Genomic DNA, 20,497 nt, shown 5'->3' on the forward strand with positions numbered 1-20,497 from the left:
CCCACCCTATATGATGAGACAGGCGTGTGTGTGTGCTGGTGCAGGTTCACTTTTGTGATTGTGATTTGAATGTTCCATCAGCACTGAAGCAATGTAATGTTTAGCTGTGATTTTGCTCTTTTGTAGAAGTGGCGTTGCTCCATGAACAGGAGATTTTCAGGACTCTGCTTCATAAAAGTCGCTGGAGTTCCTCCATTTATGTTCATTATCATTCCTCATACTCATATGGGGCTTGTTCTGATCTCAAAACCATCTGTCATTGGTGTCTAGCACATATGGACCAATTTGCTGCTGTTCTCTGCATTGAGAAACTTTAATAAAAGTTTCTTTTATTATTTAACACCTAAAATCATTTTGCTCTGCACTCTTTGGATCAATCAAATGTTCAAGGACACTCAGTCATGCAGTCAAGGATTCTGGGAAACTGGCCCAAATTTTCTTAAACAAGGTTACCAGCAGAGCTTACTGAATGGAAAATGTGAGAGACATGGAGTATATGACCAACCACACACACACACACAAGCGTGGAAGGCACAGATAAAGCCTGCTGGTTGAGACATTTGTGAGGACTCTGAATGTCAGCACAGAGTTATTACATTATTTCAGCAGTAAATACTAGCCAGACTACATGATTACTGTGTTATCATTTTTTAAATGAAAATGCTAATGTTATTATTTTTGACAACCATGTGTCTTCTAGCTTCATATTTTCAGTAAAGTGCTTGTCACTTCTGAATATCATATCACTCAGTAGGTCTCCCTGTCCCTGCTTTGGTATGCTCCATGTTACTGCAAGAGGACAGCCTCTTAACAAAATCATTTAATGAAGTCTCAGAGGGGACAGAAAGTCCCAGGAAACCCTGTGGTGACTTGGGTGGAGCCTGGTGGATGCCCTGCCCAGGTGGGGCTGTATCTCAGCTACTTTCATCCCTCCACGTGGGTCTTGTGCAGGCTCTCATCCATCACCCAGGAGTCCGGTGGAGGGCGTGGTCAGAACTGTGCGTAGCCTGGGATTCTCCTGCCTGTGGTGTAGGAGCATGCGACAACGAGGGCAATAAATTCCTGCCCCTTGACTTCTCCACCTGCACCCCCACCCTGGCTTCTAAGCCTCTCGGTGCTGCTACTGCATTATGGGTCTGCAGGCTCGTTCGTGTGTACGCTGCTCCAGTCTGTCCATGCATGCTGGAATGTGTCCGGATGCTTTGAGTCTGGAGAGGCGGGGTTTGCAATCCCGAGCCGCCAACTAAAGAGGTCAGGGGTCACAATGTCCTCCAGACAGACAGAGGACACCTGCGACTTACTAGAGAGGGACTAGGAAGTAAGTGGGTGTATTTTAAGGCAGCACTGGCCATCGGGACTGACCTAGACTCACTGGGGTTGGTAGTTCAAGAGGGGATGGTCTAAAGACCGTTGATGATCATATACTTCATCTCATCCCCACTACAGCCACCTCAGCAAACTGTGGAGTGCTTTCAGCTCCAGATGGACCCATTCACACAGCAGTGGAGGGAGTGGTATAAGAAGCCGTCTATCTCTGATTCCCTCAGGCTCTTAAACTCATCCATGGCGTCTCGGAAACGGTGGATAGTGACGTCACTCAAAACCAAGGTCCTTATACTGTAGCGCTTTGATTGTTTATATGCTCTGTGCTGGCCATGACACTTGGTGAAGCGTCAAGTGATTGATTTACTCGTTTAGCATATGTAGTCTGTAGTCTAGTCACTGTTTCCTGTCTAAATATCCTTTCTTGGTTTAAACCTCAAGTTCTGGGCATTTTTCCTTTTGCATCTGAAACTTAATATGAGGTCTGACGGTGACCTCATACTAAAGAAGACGCACTAAACAAATCTGCATCCTCCTTGCCAGTCCACAAGTGTCAACAAGCCTCACCGTGTCTACAAGGTGAGACGGCGTGAAACTCGCACAGCGCTACTCTGACGTTGTTTTCTTCTTTTGACAAAGGTGATGCGGTAGGCTGCTTGGATTTAACGCTCCCTGCTGTTACGGTGTTCTCGCACACATGCGGGTTCGCCTTTCACACCAAACATCATGCGGAGACACACCAGATGTGATCTCGTGCTCTGTCTGGATTTGGCTGGAGTCCAAACATGCGCGGCCTCAGCCGTCGCAGCTGTTTCGCTTCTGCGAACGTGGTGACGCTCTCCGCTGCCACACAGCGTCTGCTCCGCCCCCAGCCGAGGTGGCCGGTGAGGTCAGGGGTCACGAGCACAGCCACACCCACGTCTTCACAGGGTCGAACACTCCGCACGAACGCTGAATTAGGGCATTATTTTATTGTGCTTGTCTCCCTGAGCTGTTGTATGCTATGTTAAAATAAGTAAATCATATGTCCTTGGTGCTTGTAGTATATGTTGCACGAGTGCCGGTCTTTACTCACCGATGCTGTCGAGTGTACGGAGCGAGCCGAGACCTTCAGTTCATGCGGAAGAAGCTGAAACATCCTCTCAGGTCTTGTTGTTAGTGAGGGCTGCAGAGGGAATCTGCAAGTGTGATGGGGGGGCCTGAGCCGTCCCTGGGGGGCGTCTGCCGCACGAGACTGATGGAGCCGGGAAACACGCCAGGCACCGGTCCTGGTCCACACTCCCACCGAGCCGCTAGCATGGCAGTGGAGTCGTGGCATTATTTAACAGCTAGCGTTAATGGGCCCTGTCTACTGGCAGATCCTCTGTCTGCATGGAGAGAGAACATGATGCCCAGTGCAGTGTGGGTAGGAGAAATGAACTTGCTTCCTCTCCATGGGACTGTACTGCATACATTTTATCAGTGATTTGTCAATCACCTTTTCCACACACACACACACAGTGCTGGGTGTGCTGTCGGATTGCACACGCAGGGGGGCAGCAGCAGTGGGTTCGTGTTGATAATCCCACCGGAGGCCCTCAGTTGCACGGCCCCTTAAGTTCCGATCCGACTCAAAAAGAGCGAGTTTCACACCCATGGTGCCGGGACCAGCTTCGCCAGCTCAGCAGAATGGACCGGAAAGCCCGGAGACCTCGCCTAACTTCGCAGCTGTGTCGGAAACGGCCGTCCTGTCCTGTCAGCACACGTGCGACATGCGTCCTGATGAAGTGGCCCCAGTCTGGCACCTGCAGCTGCTCCGTGGTCCACAGAATGTCCCGCTGCGGCTCGTGTGCAGCCTGCGGGGTTAGCTGTGAGTTACAGGAAAGGTTGTGACCCTGGAGGAAAGACGGGGACATGGTGGGAGACCTCGGCTGGTCCTCGGTGCCCCCGAGGACGCGAGTCCTGAGGTAGCGTGAAAGAGTGAAGGAGGGAAACATTACATTTATTATACAAGTATCCATACTGTTAAAGGACAGTTAAATGGTCACAAGACTGGATGAGGAAAGCCGTGATTGATCGTTCGTGTCCATCTCTGTTACCTGTTCCTAAAATGGTACGTTCCTACCAATTAAGGGAGGAGTAAAGGAGCCCAGAGAGGCAGTAGTGAGAAATGAGCCAGTCACTGATGAGTCTAAAGCTTTGTGTAGTATGTTGTGGGACTACTTTGCTGTTTCAACCTTGCAGACTGTGCTAGTTTGAATAGCCTAGCCTGAGGACTGTTGTATTTAGCATAGAGCTAAACCGCATTGAGCCCTACCTGTAAACTGTTTTTATTGCCTTCATGGGAATATTTCATTCTTGAGCACCTGTAAATAGAATCTTCTGAGCACTAGAAAACCGGCTCGGAGAAGTTCTGGCTTCCCGTTTGGCAGGGTCTGCTTTCCTCTGCCTGATTACTAGCCTGACGACACCGCGTGGACCTTTGAGATTATGTACTCAATGGTTCACATGTGACCTTTTTGAATGCTGGGAAGTGGACATGAAAAAGCTGCGTGGATCTGGATGAAGACAAGCATGAATTTAGAGGAGTGTGTGTGTGTGTGTGAGAGAGAGAGAGAGAGAGAGTGTGGGAGAGAATGAGCGTGAACATGTATGTTTTGAATTAAACGTCTCATTCAAACCCCACACCATTAAAATGGGCCCGAGACCTGCAGTTGTGTGTCCAAGGCTTCCACTCTGTTGAAGAAGGCCCGAGGGACCGTGGACTGATTGAAATTCCATTCACCGTGCCCATTTCTTTTTGGCATCTCTAGGTCCACTGGCAGCCGTGAGCAGCTAGTCCCAGTAGAGCACAACTCCAGCTGTCTTCTGTTTGGACAGCCTTATTTATGCGGTGTCCATCACTTTAACTCGCATGTAACACAGCCAAAAACAGACATGTAAGGTGGGCCTGAAATAAGGGCCTGGATCCATTAAAGACATTTAAAGGAGCACCGGGGGAGGATGCCCCCCCCCCCCTTTCTGTTATGATTCCCTAGAACAAGTTTTATGGTCCAGGAGAGCTTGTTCAGCACTTGTATTTAAAACCATTCCTGGTCAAAGGCTGTTTGCATTTAGATAGCTCTTCGTTTTGTTTCTTGGTACCTCTTCTTAACTCTAAATGTGGTTTCTCTTCTTGCTGGAGGCTACAGGTTCACTGCTCTGATGTGTTTTGTTTCTAGCTCTGTTGGAACAGGAGATCAGAGTGCAAATGTGTGAATGGTCCAAAGTGTTGGACCTTGGGGCAGTGAGCCGTAGAACCTACAGAACCACGGTTTCACTTCATTATTGTAATGCACAGAATGATCTGGTATATTTGAAAAAAGCTTATATCCATTCTGGCCTTTGATTTCAAACACCTTCCACTGCTTTGTAGAAGTTTGCAAACAGGTAGTGAAGCTACTCGGATGCTTGTTCACCACACCTGATGGTCAAGAAGCTGCTAAACTCAGGCCCAGGAACAATGTTTGGATTTCAGGGCCTAAATGTCAGAGATGGTGATTCAAACTTGAGTCATTTTTTTCATGGTTAAGTTTGTGATTCAACTCATGACTTTTAAGTGTGGGTAAAGAAAAAGAATCTAGCCAATCATTTGAATAATACATCTCTTTTCTGCAGTATTTTTAATTTAGTCAGTCCCACCAGGATTTCGTGGGCCTTTTTTGTGATTGTTGCGGGCTAAAATGTTTGATGTTGCGGGTGTTTTTCAAAAAAATTGCGATGGAAGTTGCGGTGTGTTTTTGCTTTTTTGCGAGTACATTACAATAGGGAGTAAATGTTGTATGGTTTCCTCTATTTTGTAGTCCATTTTAAGTATTTTTTTACCTATTTAATCAGGGTTGCCAACTTTTCAAGATCGCTTGAAGTGAGATTTGAACCTGGAGGGAGTGGCGAACATTAATTGTTGACGGGGGGGGGGGGGGGGGGGGGGTTAGCGAACGTAAGTTGTTACCGGGGGGCCTGTAAAATGGACACAAATTAAGTATTATATCGAGATCGATCGCCAGTGGTTGGCGCCAGAGCGAACTAGTAACTCATAGATATGGATCAGAGATAAATAACCTTTATCTCAGTTTAAAGTTTAAACTTATAAACTTTATCTCAGACCCTCGCCACTTGCGTGCGCTGCAGTGACTTCGCAGGCTACCGTTGCATTGTGGGGAATGTAGTGTTTGTGCGTGCAAAACACCATCGGGCGGCTGTGGCCTGCGGGCAGGTTCTAATAGTAATTAAATATCATCCAGGGGGCCATAGATAATCAATTCGCGGGTAGGATCTGGACAGTTTACCCCCGCTTTCATGTAGTGTACCGGGATACTGCTTTTCCCGATCTTTTTGCCGTTATTTTCGTCGCTCATGCTACTTTCAGTCTGCTCCTCTTGAACGTATATACGGAAGTAAGCCGGGAGTTTGTCGACGTCACATCAATACGACATCAGTGATTGGTCAAATTTGCGGGAAAGTTGCGGTGATTGGCTGAAGTTGCAACACCGCCCTGAATTCGCGGGGTTTGCTTGAAGTTGCGTTGAAGTTGCAAATCGCAACATCGCGACTTTCTGGAGGGTCTGTTTAGTACATGAGACTTTACCCAGACTCCAGAGACTTTGACTCATATCTCAGAGATTCTAAACTTTACTCTGACTTGCTCCTTAGACACTCGAGACTTGACTTGCATTCATATACAAAGTGATTCTTGAACATCTCTAAATATAACCCAGCCACGGTCTCTTTCAGGGAGGGGGGACCAGGTGTTGTTTAGCAGCAGCACAGGGTGAAATGTCCAATCTGGCAGAGCCGGATCAGGTGTGAAGTGTCTAGTCCGGCAGATCCGGGTCAGGTGTGACGTGTCCCGTCCAGCAGAGCCGGGTCAGGTGTGACGTGTCCCGTCCGGCAGAGTGAGGTCAGGTGCCCAAGGTTCAAGTTGCTTTGGCAGACGATCTCTCTCCTCACCTTCTCAAGCTGACAGGTTCACTCCGGTGGCCTCATCACTAGGCTTCCAAGACTAAAGCTGTCGGGCAGATTTCAAACACTGACGAGCAGATGGCCCCAGCGTAACGGTGCAGCGGAACTTAGCGGGGGAGTGTACTCCGCCCCAGCTTCTCTGCAGAACACCCTTGAAGTATCCATCCATCCATCCGTCCATCCATCCATACACATCTTGTCTTCGATTTCCCTACTGCCTGCTTGGGTAGCTCAGGTCCATTCAGGGTTGAAGCTTAATTCAGTGGGCACTGATTAAGATGTTGTTACTCGTCAGGAAAAGGTTGTATGTAAATTAATAGCGGGATGAAAGTTTTTGGATGTGTCAAAACTCTGATACAGATAGCAGAACTGTAAAGATGAGGCTTCATTTCAAGGACCCGTGTGTTCCGCCACGAACCATCGAAAATATCTGTAAAAGAACGTTTTTAGCGCCCTGTCTGACGGGTGGAGACGTGGGTGGGGGTGTGTCCAGACGTGCGCTCCACTGTGACAGGACACACAGGATATCCTGTTGGGCAGGAGCTCGGATGGAAACTGTCACCATGCTGCTGGCACCACTTCTACAGGACGTGGCTCCCAGGAGAAGCCTGGGGTCTTGGCAGCCATATTGGAGGTGTAAAATGCACCACCAGTTCCGGTTTGAGGAGGAGGCGGTGGCGTTTCCTCTGGGAGTCTCCATGGCTGTGTTTGCATGCTGACATGGATCAGCGTATGCATTTGGGTGTAGGTTTGGTGATCAGCTCTGCGCTAACGTGTATTTGAGGGTTTCACATCGGACCACTGGTTAACTAAACACTTCACTTCTGCTACACAGAAGTTCATTACTGTCTCTATTCGTATTTTGGTCTGCAAAACTCATTGTGTGCATGTGTGTAAACCTCCTTTTTAAAAATCTTATTTATATATTTAAATATGGAACAAACCCACTGACCCCAGGGTCTCATTTAACTATAATTTCAAAAATTCAAATAACTTGGAATGTAATCTAAAACGAGTAACAACAAAACTTTAACACAGAACGTTTGTGTGCATGTGTTCATGCGTTCATGCATGTGTGTTTGTGTGTGTGTGCGTGCATGCGTCCGTGTGTGTGTTCATGCATCTGTGTGTGCTTGTGTGTGTGTGTGTGTGTGTGTGTGTGTGTGTGTGTGTGTGTGTGTGTGTGTGTGAGAATATAAGTTGGGATTTCACCTCTCCCATAATGTTCCAGCCTCTTGGGCTACATCACTAGCTGCTTTCTGCTGAGAGCGTTGGCGAAGGAGTCCTCACCCTCCGACTGTGTTTCCTCGTACGTCTTGTACAACACGTGGATGTGGTGATCTCACGCATGCATCACGCTGTGCACACGTGCAGACATTCAGACTGTTCAGAGAAAACCACTTTCACCCAAGCCTGGAAAATGTCTTCCCACTGCCTTAAGATTGAAGGGGTGTCGTTTGGGTGCTTACCTTGGCACACGGTGCTTCATAAAATAAGCCATCTTAAAAGTAGGTGGTCTGTGTGTGTGTATGTGCACACATGATTGTGAATTGCGGGAGGTGTGTGTGTGTGTGTGTGTGTATGTGTGTATGTGTGTGTGTGTGTGTGTGTGTGTGTGTGTGTGTGCGTGCGTCTTTGCACATCTGGGAGCAGATTTTTTTCTTTTTCCCCCCAGAACTCTTTTGGTCTTGTTTTATGATGAATGACCCGTTCACAGGGGTTAAGGGAATCCTCTGTCCTCTAGGGTTAGAGTAATCACACGTCCACAACGGGAGTGTGTGAGAGGCTGCGTGCATGTGTGTGTGAACGTGCATGTGTGTATGTGTGCATCTGCGTTGTATGTCCCTACGTTTGTGTGTGTGTGTGTGTGTGTGTGTGTGTGTGTGTGTGTGTGTGTGTGTGTACGTGTGCGTCATTTGGGTGGGATGGTCTTGATGGTTTTGCAAGTCTTGGTCTGGTAATAATAAATATTTGCGTCCAGCGGAGTGACGCCAGTGTGTCCTATTACGACACTGTGTGTGTGTGTGTGTGTGTGTGTGTGTGTGTGTGTGTGTGTGTGTGGAATAACTGGGCTGCTAATGACCCAGTTTGCCTGGTGCTGTGTGGAGCAGCTTCCACGGCAACTCGGTGTTCTGTGGTGTCACCAGCCGTACGTGTGTAGTCACAAACGGGTGTTTTCAGTCATGTACTGCTTTAACACACCGATTAAGCCCTTTGAAGATCTAGATGGCAGAACTGGTTTGCATCTTCCAGAAACTCGTACTCCCTCCAGAACACTACTGGCTACCAGTAAGGTGTATTCCCTGATATTGAAGGGCTTAGGCTGGTAGTGTCATCAGTAACAGGTTCGGTTGCACCTCTTGACCAGTCAGGTGGTGACCGTTTAGAAATGAACACGATACGTTGGTGAGCTGGTCTGGAGCGGCGCTGGAGCTGCCTGAGGCGTGTGGCTCCGCCCACCTGACTCACCCACAGCTGACTGAGCCAGAGGTCATTTGAGTTCATTATCAACCCGTGAGTCATACACAGTGTCAGTGTGGTGCAGTTCACTGTGGGAAGTTTAACGTGTGTGCGCGCGCGTGTGTGTGGTATAGCAGTTTATCTGGGCACTGGGTCATTTTTCATGGGCTTTTTTTTCTGTAGAGGTCAGAGGTTGAGGTAGTGTGCTATAGAGGTGTGGCTAGGTGTTGTTTACCAGAGTTTGCAGAAGTGAAATCTGGGATTTCTTTTCAGCCTGTAGAGATGTTGGGGCTGAGGTACCTTTACTCAAACCAGGAACCACTGGAAGCACCAGCCAGTCCAGCAGCAGGGTCATGGGTTCACCTGACAGGCTGTCAATTATCTGCAGTTCTCTAGATAAGAAAAAGCTGCAGACGATTGTTAAAACCCGAAAGCAGAAGACACCGCAGTTATCATAAACAATAGTGCTGTCACCCACTTCATTTAATCGTGTCTTACTTATCCGTCCCAGGAATAATGATGTCAGTTAATAGATCTCCAGTCCTTTCTGTGTCAGAAATGTCCCGTGTCTAAAAAAAAACAAAAAACAAAAAAAAATACCTCTCCATTGCTGGGGGGCTGCTGTATGTTTTATGTTTATTTATCTATTATTTGTGCAGAGAAGAACCACTGTAAGCATCATCACTGATGAAGAGGGCTTCCATAAACAGTGACGGTTATATAAACACCAGACGTTATAAATATATCCAGTGTTGGATGACAACTGGGTTTAAAAGAACCAGATGCTGTATATTCATCTGAGCATTTTACTGGAGGTCACTTCTGCTTTTGATCAGAGCTCAGATCTTTAAAACACTCCTGGAGAGCTACACCAGTCCTGCTGGCCTCCTCTTCATTTGTGTTCCACCTCAGCGGTGCCCAAGACAAAGGAATTGAACTAAAGGAACGAAACTTTTAAAACTGCGAGAGCGTAATTTTGTCATGCGTACGCTCATAATTGTTTTATATACTACTCTATAGTATTTATACTATATATATAAATCTATAGTTTTAGCACCTGACTGTAGTCTTACCCCCTTTTACCATGGTGCATCTGCGGACCTGCTGCCCTGTGGGACGTGGGCTGATCCCAGTGTCTGATCCCAGCCTGCAGTGGCGAAGCCCCAGCCCGGTGTCGGGTCAGTCAGAACCTTTCCGACCTGGGCCAGCTGTCCTAGAGCCCCTGCTGTAATAGCCTGCAGCAGAAAAGGACCTTTCTGCAGGAGCCAATAGACTTGTGTAATTGATCAGCCATAATTAAACATCAGTAATTAATTATCACCCGGTCCAGTCGTTTCTGGGCAGCATTGGGATGAGGTAGTAAGTCATTCGACCTTACAGGCTTTACAATTCATCTATCAAATGATTTGAAAATGATAACGGCAGCTGTGGAAGTGGTCTCGCACCTCTGTCTGTGCGCACACGTGGGCCCAGAGAGAGATGTTCTGCGTCTCCAGCCCGGTCTCCAGCGCTTCCAACATTGATCAGAGTGGAGAGCGACTGGCCTGCTGGTCGATAGCAGCCTATTAAAGAGATGTTTCTGCACTCACTGAAACGCCAGGGCATGTTGGGTGGGGGTCTGTGTGAGTGGGGGTGCGAACACCTGTGTTCTGGACTGTTTTGGAGACTGCCGTCTGGTTGTTCCTGCATCTGTAGCTTTGTGCAGTAAAATAAATGTTCTGACTTTGCATTAACATTGGTATTTACGATACTTTTTTACGTTTATTTTACATTGTCCCATTTTGCTGTTTTCTGTAAATGGTTGCCACAGCAAAAGCATTCTTCATAGGTACTCACAGGTGCACTTTGAGCCCGCCTCTCGCCCCAGACACCCGGGGAGTGGCGGCCGGATCCCACCCGCCCAGTCACGGTGCTCTCTGTGGCTACACTCGTGTTCCTCTCAGCCCGGTGGCTCGCTTGTGTGTCCTTCCTTGTCCTGCTCCATTTTGCCTGAGGAGAAGCAGTCGGTTCTTGAGTTGAGTGGGACAGCCTAAAACTGTCCTGGAGTTTGACTCCAGTGAAGAACCAACTCAAGTGGAAGTGGAAGTATTGTACAAAAACCAAACCTGTGCTAAAAAAAAAAACTAAAATACTCTAATAATGATTTACCTAAATGTAATTTATTAGTCCAGATCCATCTGTCCTTGTGAAAACTGATGTTTATTAATATAAATCTATCAGTCCTTATGAAAGTTGATTAGGTGCTGCTGTGGAGCAGAAGTCTGAGAAAATCAAACACGTCAGTATTGTGCATATTAAAATGTACATGTACCACTTAAATGTAACTTGCTGTGTTTTTTTACATTTGCATGTTGGGATCATTTGTGATCAGTAGTTCAGCAGATCTTATTACAAGAAAGTAATGTGAATGGTGTAGCAATTTGGGGGGATTTTGTCTGGTCTGACATTCTGACTGTGTTCTTCCTGCAGTCTGATCTGACTGCCTGTTCATATTGCCGTATGCCCTGTTTGTCTGATTGTATTCATACTGCAGTCTGACCTGACTGTGCCTAGCACAGTCTGTTCTGACAGACGGCCTGTTTGACTGTCTGATACCATGTGACTGTATATTCATACTGTTGTGTTTGTATGACTATTGATTGTGTTATTCGTCATTATTTATTATGGGTAGTAAATAATAACAAGTATAGTATCATATCATATATTGTATCATGTATTGTGTTGCCTGTATCATGATACATATATTGTGGCTTTACTTGCAATACCCAACACTAGTTCCGACTATCTGACACATGATCATTTTGACAGCGTTCTGTGTGCTGTCTGTTCTTCTGTCCTGACAGTCTGAGTGACCATCTGTTCTGATTGAATTACCACCTGTATTGACAGCAGTCTCTTCTGTCTCAATGAATGTCTGAATGACCGTCTGTTTTGACAGCCGTCTGTTTTGACTGTCTGTCTTTCTTTGGTCCATCTCTTCTGAATACAGTGCTTTATGACCATTTCTCTAACTGCCTTCTTCTGACTGTCTAACGGACCATTGCTCTGTTTGACTGACTGACCATCTGTTCTAAATGCAGTCTGTTCTGACTGTATTACTGTCGGCAGTTCTGACTATATTACTGTAGTCTGTTCTGGCTGTATGGCTAAAGTCTGGCTATATGGTTGTAGTCTGGCTGTATGGCTTTAGTCTGTTCTGTCTATATGGCTGTAGTCTGGCTGTATGGCTTTAGTCTGTTCTGTCTATATGGCTGTAGTCTGGCTGTATGGCTATAGTCTAGTCTGGTTGTAGTCTGGTCTTGCTGTATGGCTGTAGTCTGGTCTGGTTGTAGTCTGTTCTGGCTGTATGGCTGTAGTCTAGTCTGGTTGTAGTCTGTTCTGGCTGCATGGCTGTAGTCTAGTCTGGTTGTAGTCTGTTCTGGCTGCATGGCTGTAGTCTAGTCTGGTTGTAGTCTGGTCTTGCTGTATGGCTGTAGTCTAGTCTGGTTGTAGTCTGGTCTTGCTGTATGGCTGTAGTCTAGTCTGGCTGTAGTCTTGTATGGCTGTAGTCTAGTCTGGTTGTAGTCTGGTCTTGCTGTATGGCTGTAGTCTAGTCTGGCTGTAGTCTAGTCTGGTTGTAGTCTGGTCTGGCTTCTGTTTTGCCCATCCTGCTTTAACATGTGTTTTCCCCCAAGGGGACTCAGATAAGCCCATAGGGGACCTACAGTCCAGTCTGCCAATCTCTTAATTCCTGGCTGTCTCTTCAGGAAATTAGCTATTTATCTGAATTATGTGGGAGCTTGTTGGTAATGCAGCTGTTGGTCAGTGTTTGGCGGTCTGTGTGGTGGTGTGTCAGTCAGTGTGGTGGTCTGTGTGGCGGTGTGGTGGTCTGTGTGGCGGTGTGTCAGTCGGTGTGGTGGTGTGTGTCGGTGTGGTGGTGTGCTGGCCTGTGTGGACGGGTGTCTGAATGCTGTTCTCCATGGCTGGTGTTGTCTTGCTGGGAGGCAGGCCATCTGCGTGCTTGAGTGGTTTAGACGGGTGTTGACACATTGGAATACACATAACTTACACTGACTTACACACATGCAGAATCCACATAAAGCTATATAGTGTCTCTCTCGAGTGTCTTTTGCCTTCTATGTCTGTTTTTTTTCTTTCTCACTTTTTCTTTTTGCTAACACACACACACACACACACACACACACACACACACACACGTGCAGGCCAGCTCCTTGTCAAAGAGATTGGATTGCAGTATTCAGTGAGCAGTCCTCCATCTTGTTCCAATGCAGGGTGGTCGTGTTTGGATAGGCTAGGGTCAGGGGTGAGAAGAGTGTGACCTTTGACCCCCTTTGGGTCCTCATCCATTAGACCCTGATGTGTGAATATCATTGGCCACCCTGCTATGACCATTTGTCTTACAGAGGGTCATCTTACTCTCTGTCTGCGGGACTCCAATTTCTCTCCTTGTCTTCAGAGTTGTGGACCTCATCCACAAGTTCTCAGCGCTGCTGATCGTTTGTATTCACAGACCCACATCTTCCCGTCCTCCTCACCCTCACCCTGCTCTACAGTTCTCTCCTTCTCTCACTCCTCTGCTCTCTTGTTTGTCATGAGACAGAGCTCAAATGTCCTGCAGTGTTTGCCAACCTGTGATGTTTGAATTTTAAGCATCACCTGTTTTTCTCCTGGTACTTCAGCTCAGATGTCTCCTCTGTCATGTCAGAAGAGCGTTCAGGTGGGTCGGGTGGCCTGGTTTTATTTGAGCACGTGTGTTGTCTTGCCTTCTTCACCTCCTGAGTTCTGCAGGTCCTACTCTGCTCTGTCCTGCTGTACTCTTACCTGCCCTACTGTACTATACTCTGCTCTACTGTACTCTGCCCTACTCCGCTATACTCTACTCTACTCTGGGGCATTGTGACTTGCAGGTTAACTGCTAAAGTGGGTCATCTGATACGCTGGTGCCACTTCCTGCCGGGCCTTTTTTATCCCGGAAGGAGAGAGAAGAGGAATCACGTGAAGCTCTGGTCCTTTGGGTAAATGCAAAAGAGGAGCAGCGTGACTGTGTCTGTAGCTTTGTCAGGAAACCAACGGCCCTTTCTTCTTTTACAAAACCTGATCATCCAATCACGTGCGGGCGAGTTGTGTTCATACGGTGTGGTATGCAAACATTCCGGAAAGTTGTTTGAGGTTGTTTTTGATGTCTCGCTCTCAGACAAACTCAGATAACCTGCCTTATAGGCAGATAACCTGCCCTTAAGGCAGTGCACTACCCCAGTAATTGGCTGATGTCTTAGGAAAAGGTTGCATGCTGTTTTGGTCTCATGAGTATGCGGGAAGTTCATAACCTTGTTTTTGCTGAGCAGAAATGAGATGCAGAGGTCAAACAGTCTCTCATACAACATCAGACCAGACCAGACCAGACTTTATGGAATTCAAACATAAATATCTTGGTTAAAAAAAAAATTGAATGTCCCAGATAAGACACATGCCTCCCTCCCGTACCCCATCATGTGGTGTGTGTGTGTGTGTGTGTGTGTGTGTGTGGTTGGTGGGAGGTCAGGGGTCGCAGCAGGGACTGGCCTGATCCTGGGGTGGGATGACAGGACAGACGACCTGCTGACCAAGCCCCGCCCACTGCAGCCTGCTGTCTCTACCCAGGCGGGCTCCACGCATGGCTGGAGTTGAGCAGTGCGGCAGCCTGTGGAGCACCACAGCAGCAGGAACCTCTGGGTAGTCGGGCAACTTTGAACCAATCAGGAGGCTTGAGGTGGATTTGCTTTTTGCAGTGTTGCTGGGTTAGATTTGTTAGAAATGACTCCTGTTCGTCTGTTTGCATTGGGCAGGCTCCGAGCGAGAAGATTGTTCTTGGAAAGAGGCGCTCAGTGTGGCCGTGCGAGGGATCTGCTGATGCTACGCTACGTTGGTGTGGCAGACTAGATCATGTGTGATCAGGAGATGATTGTTTTGCTCTTTTGGATGTGGAAGCACATCCAGTCACACTTCAGTTTACCAGATTTGATCTAGTTGACCAGATAGGTTGTGAAATCACGATCGCTTCCACGTCAGTGATGGAAAAGCTAATACTAGCAACTATAGAGTGGATGTCTCTAAGCAGCTGATTAGCTTCTCAGTTATGCCATGTTGATGAAAAAAATTGAAGTTTACTTGAAAGGGGGCTTGACAAAGATACGTCATGTTTTGTAGGTTTATATGACAACACCAACCTATTTATTTGAATCAGTGAAACCCAATACTGTTAATGACAAAATCTTAGCTAAAAAGGGCAACAAAGAAGTCCTAACAAACATAATGTGAATATTGTAACAGCTACACCGTTTCGTCATGATATCCTGACATTTTCTACCACACATCACCCACCAAGTATTTTATGCATTTAGGAATAAATCATAGAAAAAAATGTTTAAAAAAGTTGTAAAGGGGGACCAAACCCACTGCTGTACTGGGGACCAAACCCACTGCTGTACTGGGGACCAAACCCACTGCTGTACTGGGGACCAAACCCACTGCTGTAATGGGGACCAAACCCACTGCTGTAATGGGGACCAAACCCACTGCTGTAATGGGGACCAAGCCCACTGCTGTACTGGGGACCAAACCCACTGCTGTACTGGGGACCAAACCCACTGCTGTACTGGGGACCAAACCCACTGCTGTAATGGGGACCAAGCCCACTGCTGTAATGGGGACCAAGCCCACTGCTGTACTGGGGACCAAACCCACTGCTGTAATGGGGACCAAGCCCACTGCTGTAATGGGGACCAAACCCACTGCTGTACTGGGGACCAAACCCACTGCTGTAATGGGGACCAAGCCCACTGCTGTAATGGGGACCAAGCCCACTGCTGTAATGGGGACCAAGCCCACTGCTGTAATGGGGACCAAGCCCACTGCTGTAATGGGGACCCAACACACTGCTGTATTGGGGACCAAACCCACTGCTGTAATGGGGACCAAGCCCACTGCTGTAATGGGGACCAAACCCACTGCTGTAATGGGGACCAAACACACTGCTGTAATGGGGACCAAACCCACTGCTGTACTGGGGACCAAACCCACTGCTGTACTGGGGACCAAACCCACTGCTGTACTGGGGACCAAACCCACTGCTGTAATGGGGACCAAGCCCACTGCTGTAATGGGGACCAAGCCCACTGCTGTACTGGGGACCAAACCCACTGCTGTACTGGGGACCAAACCCACTGCTGTACTGGGGACCAAACCCACTGCTGTACTGGGGACCAAACCCACTGCTGTACTGGGGACCAAACCCACTGCTGTACTGGGGACCAAACACACTGCTGTACTGGGGACCCAACACACTGCTGTACTGGGGACCAAACCCACTGCTGTATTGGGGACCCAACACACTGCTGTATTGGGGACCAAACCCACTGCTGTAATGGGGACCAAGCCCACTGCTGTACTGGGGACCAAACCCACTGCTGTACTGGGGACCAAACCCACTGCTGTACTGGGGACCAAACCCACTGCTGTACTGGGGACCAAACCCACTGCTGTACTGGGGACCAAACCCACTGCTGTACTGGGGACCCAACACACTGCTGTACTGGGGACCCAACACACTGCTGTACTGGGGACCCAACACACTGCTGTACTGGGGACCAAACCCACTGCTGTATTGGGGACCCAACACACTGCTGTATTGGGGACCAAACCCACTGCTGTATTGGGGACCAAACCCACTGCTGTACTGGGGACCAAACCCACTGCTGTATTGGGGACCCAACACACTGCTGTAATGGGGACCAAACCCACTGCTGTATTGTGGACCAAACACACTGCTGTATTGGGGACCAACCCCATTGCTATCTTGTACATTTTATTATAGGTGCCGTAGAATGGAAAACTATATTACTCCTTGACATAGTTAAATAAGGAGATTTTTGTACATGGAACTGACATTCAGTGAACCACAGACACTGCTGTTTCCTCATATAAATGTAAATCCCACATAAACAGAAGAGGGGGAATTCCAAAGCCTAAACTCTACCAGTCTTGGCTCATTAATATTTACACTCCCAAAATTTACATTCACGAGTTCACAGCATCTAGCCCAGGCAACATGGACCTGCCCGGCGGAAATTCAACAGTTCTGCATGTATTGTTGTGAACAAAACGACCACATTGGAGCGTTAATTCACTTACTGCTGGCAAGATCGAAAGTAAGTAGCTAGAGTAGGTAACATAAGCTTCCAAGTAACTAGCATAGCTTACTAGCAAAACAACTAGCTTTTTTTTACACAGGGTCTAATTTTTTTTCTACCTGTCCCATATTTAGGTTTAGGCCTAGTTCTCCTATTTTCAAAAGACATGGGTGTTGAAATTATTTTGCAATTATACAGTCTCTACAGTTATTAAATTTTACATCCTGGTAATGCTAAAATATGACTAAATCACCAAGCTGCATGTTCTAATGTCTGCAGGCCCATTACATAACACGGTGCCAATTATCTGAGGTTGATTATGAGGTTGATCTGTTTTTTGGTGTTCCTCGTGATTCAAAGCTGAACTGTTCCATACACAGTCGAGCTGGAACAGATCCAGGGTCAGACTGAGCATAGGATTCTTTGGGGACAGTTTTTTGAAGAGCATGGCTTAAAAACCAACAATGGAAAAACTGAAGTCACTTTTGTGGAGGACAAAGTTGTTTTGAAAAGATGACGAAAGGTTCTTTCACGCACCTGTTCTGGGGTGCTGTTGGGAGAAATGCCCCCAGCTGAGCCACTCCTTTCTCTGGGTTTCTTTTCTCTTTCTCTCTCTCTCTCTCTCTCTGTCTGTCTGTCTGTCTCTCTCTCTCTCTATCTCCCCCCTCCACTTCCCTCCCCTGGTTTCCTCAGTACTGGTTGAGTTTTTGATTATTATGCTACTGCATATTAAGTGTACTTCTTACCCAAGCTAAACGCGAGCAGAAGAGAAAATTCCTCCTGCAATACGAAGCACTCAGTGCAGTCTTGTCATAAATGAAGATCATAGAATGTTCATACATTTATAGAGTATGGTTTATATTTTACTTGGTGCTTGCATCCAAAATAACTGACACTAGGATTTATATCCCCACACCATATCCCCTTAATTCTGATTTTCTGAATTTCTCTATGGTTCAGTGTACAATGATGGGCCTTCAGACCTTCATGCATCTCGCCAGCTGCAGGCGTCCTGCCTCTTTGGGCGTACGTGCCCGACTCAAAGTGTCTGCCTTCCATCTGCAGATGTGCCTTAAGCATCTCTGAAGAGACCTAAGATTATTGTTCCTTTAACCAAGACCACAACCAGCAGGGAAACCTAATGGACTATTTCTGATTTTTTCAATGCTCTGAGCTGCTTCATTGCTGTTGTATTTAATATTGCAGCTCTGTGCGTCTTATAGGTTCATATCTTAGAGGGGGAAAAAACAAAACAATCAAGCAAAAAGCTACTTCAGAATTTAGTTGCTTATCATTTTGTTCCAGCTAGCCCTCGCCTGTCCCCATGATGTGTGTGTTTCAGAAATGGCTTTTGATTGGGTTGAAGTGGTTGTGGGAATCCTATGTGGGTATGATGGGACCCAGCAGCCCAGCAGGGTGGAGTCCAGGGGCAAAATGAAGGCATGAGACTAAACGCTGATGCCAGAGCTGTTCGGGTGACGAGTCATTTCATGTTCTCCCTTAAGGTCTTTTTTTATATTTGATTGTAAAGGTTAAAGGCGCCATGATGATGGTATTTTAATAAGAGAGCATGATTTAAATCATGCAGACTTCACTCTCATTTTACACGCTCAGCCTGGCGGCCTGGCCATGAATAATGTAATATTTATGTCATTTTTTTTTCCTGAATGCCTGCTGACATGAAGGAGAAAGCTGCTGTGAACAATTGAACATTCTAACACACTCACACACAGGTATTTACCGCAGTATATCTTTCTCTGTCTCTCTGTGCAGAATTCTCTATGGGAGGAACCTTTTCTTCCGACGTGGGTTTGTGAAGAGGATTTGAACGAGTCCAGGCTGCAGGTAACCACTCTGCAGTTCTCAGGCTTTCACTCCGTTTGAATCTGTAGTGAGATCAAGAGGAATTTTGGGGGAAGGGGGGGAGGATAAGCTGAGAGGAACCCACTCGCAGGTCACTTCTGCTGGGCTGTACCTCTCCTGTGGTCCAGGACTCTCCAGGCTGTTCCTCTGCCATCCTCCAGGACTCTCCTGAGGAGAACTGAGTGTTTCGGGCTCTCCACTCTGAAGGACTCCTCAGAGTGGGTCTCTGGCTGGTCTGGGACGAGAGGCATTATCTCATATGCGAATATGAACAGAGCCTGGAAATTCTGATATTATCTGAGCGATTGGCAGGAGGGTGAAAATGGCAGTCAGAACTTTGAATGCTGGCACTGTGACGGACAAGGGGAGAGGACTGGCTGATACGATGGAGAGAAGGAAGGTAGATGTACCGCTCCGTGCGGTATAGAGCCCAGGTGGATGGGAATCAAGACGAGGAACAACAGGGGTGGTTCAAGCTGTTCTGTCAGGGTGGATGGAGGTACAGGTAATGGGGTACAGGTAATGGGGTACAGGTAATGGGGTACAGGTAATGGGGTACAGGTAATCCAGAAGGAAAAGTACGCTAAAGTTAAGCGTGCTAGAGGTGAGAAGAGTGTTGGAACAAGTGATGAGTATGAAGTTTGAAACCGAAAGTGTGATGACAAGGTGTGATGTGCGTATAAGCCGACACATTGGGAGTGGAAAAGGAAGCGAGTTGGACGAAGTGGGTGGGAGGTTGGAGTGGACCTCTGTGGGTATGTTGGTGAAGGGGTCAGAGGTGATGAGGAGGTGACCTGTAGGTATCGTGTCAGGGAGAGGAAGGAGCATGGTGGTGGTTTTGTGACTATGAAGGAAATGGCCATGTTGAATACTTATTTCAAGACGAGAGTAAAAATAAGCTGACATGAGACGGAAGCAAGATGCTCACAGATGGATTATAATTTATGCGGGAGGCGTAACCTATAGGAGACCCCAAGATGGTGGCCGAGGAGGACGTAGCTGGGCAACATAAGATGGTGATCTGTAGGGTGACTTTGGAGACCAGGGGTGGAGGAAGCTGAAGAAGGTGCTGTGAGGAACTCGGGGAGGGGTTAAGGCTCTGAGCACTGAGGATGAGCTGCAGGTCGACTACACGTCTCCTGCAGAAGCGTGGAGAGAGACGGCTAGGGAGGTAGTTGGCACGTCAGGCGGACAGAGGAAGGAAGACGAGATTTGGTGGCGGATTGAGGAAGTGCGGGGCAGAATACAGAGGAAGAAGACGTGCAATAGGCGAAGAAGACAGGATGGCAGGGCTCAAGATGGAGGCAGTGAAGGCTGAGGGAGAGGCATATGGAGGGGTGTGAGAGGCTGGATGGCAGGTGCACTTGTACCACTAGGCTACACAGAAGGCCAGAGCTGAGAAGGAAGTCTACGGGGTTGGTGTGATGAAGGACGGTGATCGCAGTGTACTGACAAGTGAGGAGAGAGTGTTGAGAAGTTGGAAGGAGCACTGATGAACGAGGAGAACGGGAGTGAGAAGGTAGATGATGCAAGGCTTGCAAATCACCAAGTACAGGGGAAGAGCAAAGCTGAAGCGAGGGCAGCTGTGAAGCGGATGAAGACATTTGGTCCAGATGACACATTCCTGTGGAGTAGAGACGGCAGTGGAGTCCTTGACCAGATTGTTTAACACAGTCTTGGGAAGTGAGAGGACTGGGAAGCGG

At 47.5% G+C, this 20,497-nt stretch overlaps 1 protein-coding gene across 2 annotated transcripts in view; it reads left to right on the plus strand.

Moving 5' to 3' along the window:
* Positions 1-20,497, plus strand: part of rarab (retinoic acid receptor, alpha b) — an 89,332-nt gene that overhangs the window by 1,643 nt on the left and 67,192 nt on the right. For both annotated transcript variants that reach the window (XM_076996737.1, XM_076996738.1), the window contains exon 2: positions 18,705-18,776. The gene's annotated coding sequence lies outside the window, so the exon portion shown is untranslated. The remainder of the gene's footprint in view (positions 1-18,704; positions 18,777-20,497) is intronic.

This window comes from Brachyhypopomus gauderio, chromosome 2 (assembly GCF_052324685.1).
Source record: "Brachyhypopomus gauderio isolate BG-103 chromosome 2, BGAUD_0.2, whole genome shotgun sequence".
Classification (NCBI taxonomy): Eukaryota; Metazoa; Chordata; class Actinopteri; order Gymnotiformes; family Hypopomidae; genus Brachyhypopomus; species Brachyhypopomus gauderio.